The sequence below is a fragment of the Aspergillus lentulus genome (genome assembly GCF_001445615.1).
Source record: "Aspergillus lentulus DNA, contig: Alt01, strain: IFM 54703, whole genome shotgun sequence".
NCBI lineage: Eukaryota > Fungi > Ascomycota > Eurotiomycetes > Eurotiales > Aspergillaceae > Aspergillus > Aspergillus lentulus.
This window is the reverse complement of record NW_028322123.1, coordinates 3,609,652-3,620,937: the sequence shown is the minus strand read 5'-3', so window position 1 is coordinate 3,620,937 and position 11,286 is coordinate 3,609,652.

Genomic DNA, 11,286 nt, shown 5'->3' with positions numbered 1-11,286 from the left:
GCGGTGAGATGATTACGAACTGATCCAGGACATGATGACTAGACGACAAACTACGCACGGTATATATACAAAACATATACAAATGTATAGAGAATGATAGAATCTGAATGTTGCATCTTCTGTTTTATCCACTCTTGTCAGAATCATGTTAGTTTATGCTGCTCTGTGGCTATATCTACACGTCTTTGATGGCGACATCGCTATCAAACATTGACATCGTCCAACTCTGTTTAGGGATCAAATCATCTCAGTTCATCTCACCACTCAATAATATGGAAGCGGCTAATCAAGGCTCTTGCTACAGCATACTTTTGGAACAAGGCAAAACAGACGGAGGAATCAGCAACCCCTAAATCTTAGGAAATCCACGAGGCTGGCAAACACGCATGCGATACTAAAATCACAAGATGATGCATAGTCTCAAGTGATCTATACGTCCATGGATAGGAAGATATGGGTGTCACGTCTTGATCCGCCCACCGGATGCCGTTTGTGCGACTCGAGGCAGACAGACACGAAGAGATCACCAGTGGCGGCCCTCACAAGCTGACTCTCGTACCACCGTTACAATATGAGCTCAGACAAACTCAAACTATCCGTCTCACCCGCCGACCCGAGCCGCAGTGATAAGACGGGAACAGACAATTATGTTGTCTGTGCGGACGGCTGTCCTCATACGTGAGAAGATCGCAGTCGAGCACGAACTGGACGACAAGGCTGCATGCTCTCTGGCTCAAGGCATGTGTTTGAACTCCAGCAAATGAGTGCTGATGGAGGGTGTGACGAGAAACCAGTCCATGCATATGAAGCTGATGGTCACTTATCATACCTCTGTTCAGTACGGAGTAAGATCCTATGTTCTAACTGCTAAGAGCCGGGATGAGGAAACAGACCTCCTCAATGATCACCCCACTGGGTTCCTTCTTTTCCTACAGGCTTCCGGCGAGAAAGGCGCAACTACAGGGTAAGAATCTGGCGAGTAACTGCCCGGATCTTGGTATCAGAAGCCAGAAGCATCTGGGATACGTGACCTGATTTGGATGCAAGCGGTCGGACACAGAGGCGCATACTTCGTCCCCCTCACGCCTCACCTGCAAATCAGGTACTCGGAGAGAGGCACAACAACCGATTCGATGGAAGTCAGACAGGCCTGAACTGGGAGCGACAGATGCAGTACATCTATATCACCGATCAACTACATTGAATGCAAGGCAAGTGCGTGTGAGAATCACTGAGAATCCACGTCGCGCAAGCCACGATGATCAACCAGACATGATTGGACCATACCTACTTTTTTCTTACTCTTTGGGTTTTTCCTGGTCGTAAGCCCTTCGGACATTTCCGTGGCGGGATCGACCACAAAATGGAAGCTGCATGGCCCTAATTTCGTGCCAGTTCTTTTTCGGGGTTTTTGCATACCAATCGGAGGACTATTCTCTGGCGACAATGGTTGGGCTCCAAGTCGGTGTATGGCTACTGGTCAGTGGCCCCCGCAACTCGCTTCCTGGGAGTTAAAAGATGCGTCGTAAACTCTGATCGGATTATTTCTGTTTCACACCGTTTTGTTTTTTTCATCAAGCCTGATCGACACGGCGGTGGCCTCGATCGGGGTGCGGGGATGGAAGGGTTGATTGGTGCAATATCCTACGAGCCCAACTGGTCGTTTGGACTGTCAACCTTGGCTAAAGCTGAGCACGACTTCATTTGAAGAAGTGGATACTCGGTTACCTCGATATGATTTCATCCAAGGTCAGGTCCAGCTTATCGAGTCTTTGTGGGGACATCTGACTCGGCGCTATGGATGTTAACAGAGAAGATTCTCGAGTGTCAGTCGTGGGAGGTAGTAGTATCACTGTCCGCTCGCTGTAACATGATGTAACCTCCCATGAAGCCTTCTTTTGATAATCGTTTCTAGCTCCAGCCAAGGCTGATCATTCTCCGATCTACTACGAGCCCATCAGGCGAATCAAAACCGCGACGGAGAGGACTTTCCAATTCACGAATATCGGTCACCAATGTGGTTTGCAGATTGCCAGCGGCTAGCGTGGCCACAGACCGCCAGCCACGCATGCGGCCATCCTGGTCGCTTATCACAAAGTCGCAGATGGAGGCGGATGATCTGTCATGGTGTGGCTCTTGGATATGTGGCCTAGTTACCTTGGAAGAGAGCCAGGGTATGTCTCTGACGGTGTTCGACCGAAGTTGACCAGGTGATATGTATCTCATGCGGGCTGCTGGGGGAAAGGACACCGGTCCAACTGGGTGGGATTCGTGGTCAGTGCTGTTGGAAATTCATCATATCTTTGAAAACTGCAATTGCATGATGCTGCCTACCTTAGCATCTGATCAGGCTCATGAGTGGGAAGAAGCGACCTATATCCTCAAACGGTACGGAGTAGACGGACCCTGTTACTGCATTGTGTGCTGTCATATCGCCATTCTTCCCTAGGTAGGCAACATCCATATTCCATAACCTTAGCTGGCCGACGCTTATCCTAGGAAATCCATGGCACTTGTCTGCCTATCGATAAGCGAGGGGTCAAGCAGTTACCACGAGGGGCAAAACGGTGTGACTGATCTAATAATACCTACATCACAGTGCCCTGGTCCAATGATGAGTGACAATATCCTGCACCCTAATGCGATGCAGTAGAAGCGCATGGCCTCAGTGTAATCACTACTGCATGAATATATCGCAGCCTCGTAGGTTACTCCTCGCCCTATGACTCACAACAGCCATCATTGGCATTATGAACGTTACCCAAGAACAACAGTTGCACGGGGGTGTGTCATAATCCAACTTGGATCGATTGCTGGGCACGGACTCCATGCACTGACATTGTAGCTTCCAAGAACGCCTTCCGCCTGCAACACGGACCCTGGATCAGTGAACGCTGGAGGCGTAGCTCAAACAAGACTTTACGAATTGACGCGCAGACAGGAACAAGGTCTGTCATTGTAATTTTGTCTCCAGCCTGCTTGTATAAACTAAAAGCGATTTTGCCATCGGTCGAGTCCGGTATTGGCTTCGCATAAAGAGCGTTGAATAGCAGTAGAATCGCAATCACCTCACGGAAGAGATTGGATGGCTGCAGCTCCGTCTCTAACACCGAGTAAGGCCGTAGTTCGCTATTGACCGGGGTTGACTCCTGGTAAGAACAGAGCGGTGGATCATGTCAGGTCCTGCCTTAGTCGTCTCATGCTCACCTCAGCGGAGATATGGAGTACTTCCATACACTGAATATTACAGCGTAATCTCCGGTAGACTAACCATCCTCAAGTACGAGATAGAGCGTACACTACATCAATTCCAGCATACACGAACACTTGAAACCGCCATCATGCGCTCCTCGGAGTCCTCATCACATCCCGCAATTTCCCATATGCAGGACACCCAAAAGTAATACATCCTAGGTGCCTGTCCCATCTCCCCAAGGTACTGCCAAGTGCTGACCATATACCTCATAGGGAACAGTGGCCTCACTAGACAAGCATACCATATGCCTCATAAGGAACAGACGACTCAGTAGCCAAGCAGACCAGCCCGGCGCCAACTCAACCTCCAGAAATATTCCGTTCAGTGCTCACTTGAACACCCGAGGTTCGCTGGCTTCTCGTGCCATCTGTAGACAAACCTGGTCTGGAATCGATGTCTCATGTCCCCCGACAGAGGAGTTGTTCCTATCTTGTGATCTGTGAATGCATGAGGTTCTGCTGCTAGTAGCAGACGCCGTGGCCAAGATACATCGGACTGTTTCTGGGGTTTTTTGTGCTTCATGCATGCAGGCACGCATGCAGGCGTGTACGTATGAGGAGGCGACATCATTGGTATAGAGCTCATGGTTGATGAGCTATGTATGCTTATCCTAAACAAATAGAACAAATCATTTTCCTAGGATGAGATTGTCTGTTGGTATGGACTATGGAGTCTCTACCTCGGGTACTCTATATTTTGCTGTCCACTACCCATGATGGAAGTCAAACTAGTCCGTATATGTTTGTTGCTTGATGAAGGCAGCAACTCGTGATGTCGCCCGCTGTAATTTAACAAAAACCGGATAAATCCAGGTCTCGAAAGGTGGCGAGTTGAGTGCGAGGACAAAGGAGACAGCCAGCACATCATTTCTCTAAATTGCTTCAATATTAACACTGAAATTAAGGCTATTCTTGCCATGCTATGAGGCAGTAGCTCATGATATCCAAGTCATATAGGAATTGAGCACACCAATACAACTGATATGAAATTAGGAGAAACTCAAACCCGGACAAAGGCAAAGAATTAATAATCAAGAGTGGGCAACTAACACAAAATCCCAGGAAAAATAATAACCAGGATTACCTACGACCCATCTACCCTGTAGGTTCCCAAATTGGTATCTGGTAAGAAACAAGGTACGGAAAGCAGGTCGCAGGACAAGTACCGGCCGTCGATCACTCGCCATATGGACCGGGTCTACGGAGCTGTCGTTTGGCCTACTATTTGCAGTAGGTAAATCACTGGTAGCCTGATAACCGTTCCTAGGGTAGTCTTCGGCCACAAACCTTCTTCTGGAGAAGTTTCTGGTTGATCCACTGCACATCACTAAGCCTCTTGGGGAAAGGTGCGTAAATGCCACGCCGGAGATCTGGTGGTCTTGCAGAGTTGGACTATACTAGTTTGGGTAGTCGATACGATCAGTTTTTGTGACAGGGTAGGCATGACGTTACGTTGTAAGTTTAAAGTTGGGTGATGAGCGGTACTGACTTAACAACTTGCCAGTCAGAAACGCAGTGCCTAATATACTTTTTAATCCAAAGGATCCAAATTTACAATGACATATCAGCACCCCAGAAGTGAAATGATACTAATTTCTGGTCATTCTAGCGCAAAACTCAGGATCTCCCTTTCAATTACGGAGGCGACACATTAGTACGGAGTACCTTAGGCAGCCATATCCGTACCGAAGATGGCAATACCCGCATGGTATCTTACCGCTAGTGCTGTAGGTGGCTGACAGTGATCGGACAACCGTCATTTCGCTTCCAATGTGCTAGAATTATTCTAAGGCCGGAAGCTATGGCCAGACGCTGACCCTTGATACCGATCAGCAGGAGCTTCCTTCGCATGTAGTCTACTCCGGCCAGGCTTCGGTTGGAAACTCGTAAATTTCACGCAGTATGGCGCTGATCAAGGAATGGTGAAGGATTCAGGATTCTTCTTGCAAAGGCAATGCAGAAAGTCAAGCCTGCAAGAAACAAATAGAAAAATGAAGAAAAAAAAAAGTAAAGTTAGCCAAAAGTTATTTTATGGTTTGCGAGGAATCTAATCTCGGTGATACGATGTTTGGTGATTTGTTCATGCATAATTTTAGATTCTACCTAACATTTTCCCTTTCACTGAGGATCATATTTGCAACAGTGTCATCCAGAGCAGTCATTGTTGTTTGTGCATGTTGGCTCAAGGAAAATGCCTGACCATCTCGTGAGACAAGAGAGTCCCAGGTCCGACTTCTAGGTGATTCACGATTGGCTCTAGCTAGACGATGACTCGGAAAAAGCGAAAGTGGGGACTTACATGATGATTATGAATCCGAATCCTTCGGCTTACTACTGTCTCGCGCAAGAATCCGCTTAACATGATAACAGCCTCCCCACGGAGAAGTCAAGACCTGGCAGCCGAGGACATCGTCCGGCAGAAAATCGGAATCGCAGGTCAGGTTTGCGCTCGGCCGCCCGTAAATCCTCCTACTCAGCAATATAGTGAAAGGTGGACCTATCTCAAATCTCCATGTCTAGACTAGCGTTTGCCTCGTGGCTTGATTGGGTGATCGCTTCAAGGATTAGGGCCTGATTCATACATCGTAGGTTGCGGTGTGTATGCAAGCGCTGCCGCAAATAGCACTTTGCTCCGTTGTTAATCATCCTCGGCTGTCAAGGACCTGTCTTGGAGCAACTGGAGAGATGATTCTGGTTGGTCCTGCCGGCGGATATGTGGGTGACATGACTCGAGTTAACCTTAATCAATTGGGATTGTTTAGGGTGTTTGATTAAGACAGTGGATGGATACGTAGTTAGGCAATGAAGCCTGTGAGCATCGGCGCTTCCATATTGGCGACACTTAATGAGGCAGACATGCGACGACGACTACTCATCTCACGCCTGATCCGTCAATCTCTGACCGTTGGTTCTACTCGAATGTTGAGAAGAAGCAAATAGTTATCAAGTGATCATCTCGGGGTGAACACATCAGGTGCGTAACTGTACGGAGTAAATTTCTATGTATAAATGATCGGCCGGGAAAGTCAAAAAGAAACTCATACTGGGATTACAAGGCTTTACTTAGCTGTAAGTATGGTAATGCAACTTCAACTCCAACCAGGCTCCTGTTTACAATACAAAATACGGAATACATTGATTTCGACAGAACAGATGAACATCATTAATATGCAGTGATAGTGTCAGTTCCATTGAATTGGGCCTGAGAGGAACCAAAATAGCTGGTAAATAATGATGTCCAACATGCTTCTTGATCAACATGGATAATCGTAAAGTGTTTCTTTGATTTTTAGCTTCCTTTACCATCAACCCACCAGCTGTGCGCTGTGTAAGACTGTAAGATAGTCAGTACATAATATTACGATTTACATGGATGGAACAGACCACCGACCACGATTGTCAGGAGGAAGGCGCCATGACAAGCCTTGCATCGGCTTTGGTGCCAAACTCGGGAAGGCCCGAGCGACACCTGCAAGCGGAGCCGACATCTGCCACGTGAAGTGACAAGGGTCCAGACCCAGAGTGGAGTGAGTGGGCGGCTACTACGACCCCTTCTTGTCTCAGAGGAGCTTAGCGCGTGGGACGCCCGCTCCAGCAGTTCTCGCCTAAAGTTAGAGGCTAAAAGGGGTGCGACCGGCGGTTAGTGGTACCATCTTACGTGGACGGTAGGTAGTCCTTTTACTTAGAGTTTCAAATCCAGAGTACTAGTAGTCAGAATTTAGGTTTTCTTAGGCGAATGAACCGAGGTATGCTCTCGACGATCTACCCAATCAGTCGCGTCTGGTGACATTTATTTCAGACAATCTCGTTGTCTGGTCACAGTCTCAGGAGACAGGCGGCTTTCTGATACAGCTCAAGACGGGAATCACAGCTACAATGAAAATGTGCGTATACATGTAGGGTACCTTGTTCGTATGTGACTTATCATATACAAGGCCGGTTGCCTGACCGCGGTACATAACCCTATGCAGCATAATAAGGATCTGCGGCCGTCTCCTTGAGTATTCAACGTGGCGGTCTGGAAACTGACTTGTACCTGAGATTGGTGAGTAGCTACGCCACGCCGTGTTTCAGCTGCTATCTAGCAGATAGTGCCTCTCTTTTTACCCCACAGCTGATGGAACATTAACATCAGGCATCGAAGTATTCTAGACATAATACTTTGGATGAAACTGTACTACTAGTAGCATGTGCATAATCGCTGAGATGGTTCGGTTCCAGCATGAAGAAGTCAGCCTACATAACTCATCCTTGAGTTTTAAGTTGGTCAGATTCACCACCAAACCTTTGCAGTATGACTCTGGTAGTTATCTCAAGGCACTAAGGCAGATTTAACCCAGAACCATGCCGTACACCTGGTTCCATGTATTGTATCACCTTTGTGCAACGTAACTAATCACTTCCGAGAAAACGCAAGCGAGATCCTGCACATCCTTTCCCAGGAGCCAGTTGAAGCACAGACATTTCAGTTTGATCTGAGACGTTCAAGCCTCGAAGTGATGAGCTCACTTACGCTACGAGGATCGACCCCATCCCGTATCCCCGTCTCGCGTGGCTGGATTGCGGAGGTCAACATGCAAACACTGTCCACTTCGTACAGAGTATCTACAGTATGCATACCAGTATATGCGGACCTAAACATGAAACCAGCTGCCGTCGTGTTTTAAATTTGATCGATCGACCTGTGCTCTACGGTCCATGCCTGCGGCGTGACCAAGTATGAAACTATGCAAAGCTTGGAAAGCCGAAGTTACAAGATCAGCATGATTACATTAGCTGAACTTTCATCATCCTGCGTCTGTTCCCTGGCACAGCTTGTTTTCATTAAATTGCGCGTGGGTTAGAAACATGGCCGGCAAATCCGGCCAACTTCCGGCTATGTTCACGGAGTTCTCGGAATGGTTATCTAGTCGCATGAGGGGGCGATAAATAGCAATAATGGCAGGGATAATGAATCAATAGTCTCAAGCATATCCCGATTCTACCGGCAAAACCTTATCAGGGAAACACCCTTGTAGTTGTAGCTCGAGGTGATGTGACTGATATTGCTTCAGAGAGGTGGAAAAATCGGTCGCTTCAATCCCGCCACTAGACGCGTTGCGGTAGTTCACCCGAGCCCATTTGGATGGACGTTGAAGGCTTTCGATGATCATCGCGCATCATCTCTTGTCAATCCCCCTAGATAGGCACCATGAGACCATGTCCGCGGCTTACTCCTTTTCCGCTTGACTTCTGAATAATGCCGCTTGTTGAGGACTCCACACATGTAATTCCCCCTTACTTCCGACATCATTATTTTCAGCCAGACAAGAATATCTCAGAATGCGCGGCACCATCGTGGTCAGGATCTTCAGGAACCCAACGGTCATCTGTTCTAATTCTGGTCCTGGTACCTTTGACATCCCGGTTTCAAGGGCGGGATAGCACAGTAGCTCCTGGATGAGTCGCAGACTTCATACCTAATCGTGATGTCTTTTCACCCCTTCCTCCTTCGGCCTTGTTCGCTCTCCATTAGCATCGTTGGATCCAGAACGACGGATGTAGATGAACCGTGTAACCGATTTTGCTATTATTTTTTGTCTTTGTATCAGGAACGGCGGCGAAGTTTGTGGAGCACTACATCTGTTTCCCCTTCCTCTTTCGTCGATGGATGAATCTTTCGCCAGGAAGAACGACCCACCGCAGTGATGTAAGCGAGGCTCATAGCTCCGTGCACTACTAATTGTGAAGTCTTTGTACCCATTTGAGTTATGCGCTTAGTATAACCATACAAAAAGAGAATCTCTGTAATACTGCTACTCGGTAAAGTCTTCAGAAACCTCCAGGGACGTTCATGTTCTCGAATCAGACCAGAAATTATCGAGCTCTTAGTCAGGTATCCCGTCGGATCACGAAGCGGAGTCGTACGGAGTAGTTCAAACTCATTCGTCAAAGCTCGGTCTCCATCAAACGATAGAATACGGAATGTGCAACAGCCCTTTCAATTTGTCCCTTATGGAGTACGTTCTGGAAGTTTTGAACCAATGTCGGAGTAAAGTCGGTCCTGACGCGGAGTATAGGATACGTATGTGTCGTAGATACTTTGTGCGGGGTGGATTACGGCCACGCGACCATAAACTTAGTATTATTATTTTTGTTGTGGTAGCTATGGTAGCTTTGAGCTCCAGTCACTCGATTGAGGTCGCGCCAGGCTATGTAATTTCTCGGCCCATGAATCGCGTGGCGAGCTTGGGCAGTGTAAGAAAGAACCCAGACAGGCTAGACTGTAGGTGTCTATGGCAATACCAAGGATCAGGTATAGAAGTTCTATGGAACGAAACGACCAAACTTCCAATTTGGTCGAGCATAGGACCTTAGCCACTAGCTATGTGCTGAGACAATCTCCGGCCTAGGATCGCTAGTTATGGTAGTCTATTGTAGAGCATAGATTAGAATCCAAGACATTCTCGAAGAGAGTAGAATGTCGTTTCCCAGAAGGAAATGATTTCCCGAAGAAATTAGTTTCGATGCCGAGGAGGTATGGCTTCTAGATATTCCATGAGACGATCTAGCGGGATAGTCTATTAAGGGTTGAATCGGAGGATGTGGATATGGGACTGGGGCTCTGGGAGGTGTTTTATGAGGGGCATAGTAACTAAGGTATGAGACCTTCGCTTTCCGACGGGTGATCCTCGGCTTCAGCAGGGAAAATCAATATAGGACGCTGGGAGCCGTACGATAGTTGCGTTGGTTATTATTATGCCTCAATGACAGGCGAATACCATATCTACTAACAAGCGAGTGTGATAATAGCAACTGACTCAGACTGATTCACAACACAGCTATGGACCAACGGGAACATAACCGGATTTGTCTGAGCTGCATACAGAGGTACAGGGGTATCCCACAGCCCACACGTGACAAGACAGATCGAGCAACCAGTAAATGGAGTCATGTCTTACAGTCGGAGATTAGTCTACTGCATAAAACATTGAAGATGAGTTTTGACTTTTGAACACCAAATTATGCGACCTCTAGACTTCTGGGAACTTGCACATCCTGAATCCATGATCCTCTGTTCTCCGTACCCGTACTCCATCCTCCCAGAAGATCCTCTGGTTCCAGAACAGATTGACAGAGTGGTGATCTTCAGCTAAATTATTAGTAACAAGGCCGGTCGTCTCCGTAACCCTTTTGGGCAGTTGGTTTCGTAGGTTGTCGGCCGAGGCATCTCGTGCACATGGAACCGGTAGAGCCAAGATATGGGCCCAGAGAACTCTCTTACCACTCCATACTGTCTTTGTTTTGGACCCATGGACCACTATGATCTTTTCATAGTGGACTCAAATCGAGGGAAATTACTTTCCTTTCAAAGAGCCAGCGCCTGACGCTCTGGCCGTCGCTAACCAGTATATGGAATTGAAATAGACTTTCATTTTGATCGGTCGGCATCTGTTTGCGGGAAGCGGACCGGGGGAAAGTTTTTGAGTCCAGGATACAGCTCTTCTATCAGCGATGGCATAAATATGCATATTCACTAACGACTCGTATTAAGGAGAGGGACAACTGTTACGGAGTACTGTTTGTGCGTATGACCTATCGAAGCTGTTTCCCCTGCATGGGCGATCAGGACTGCCGGTATCCCCTCAGGTTCGATCAATGATGCAACAGCCAAGGAGGTGGCCTCTCTCTGGTCCTGTCATGTCTCATTTCTCCCGTTCTCATTTTTTCCCTTTTGTTGGACTGTGCTGAAGGAACAAAGTCATCACCCTCCGGGCCCCTTAGGAAAAAGAAGCAAAAAGAATAAGTGATACGAGTCTGCTATCGGATACAGGAATACGCAGTAGATACGTAGTTGCATAGCTAAGGTACCTCACAGACCCACGCTCGTCCAAATTTCGCTTGAGATCATCTGGGATTTTCGTTGGTTGCCAGCGCCACAATAATCTCCGGTTCCGTCAAGACACTAAGTCCTTATGTCTTTAGACCCCAAGCGAAAAAGGAGAAGGAAAATCGTTCAGAAATTCCCTTCTGGGTGGCTGGGGCTAGACT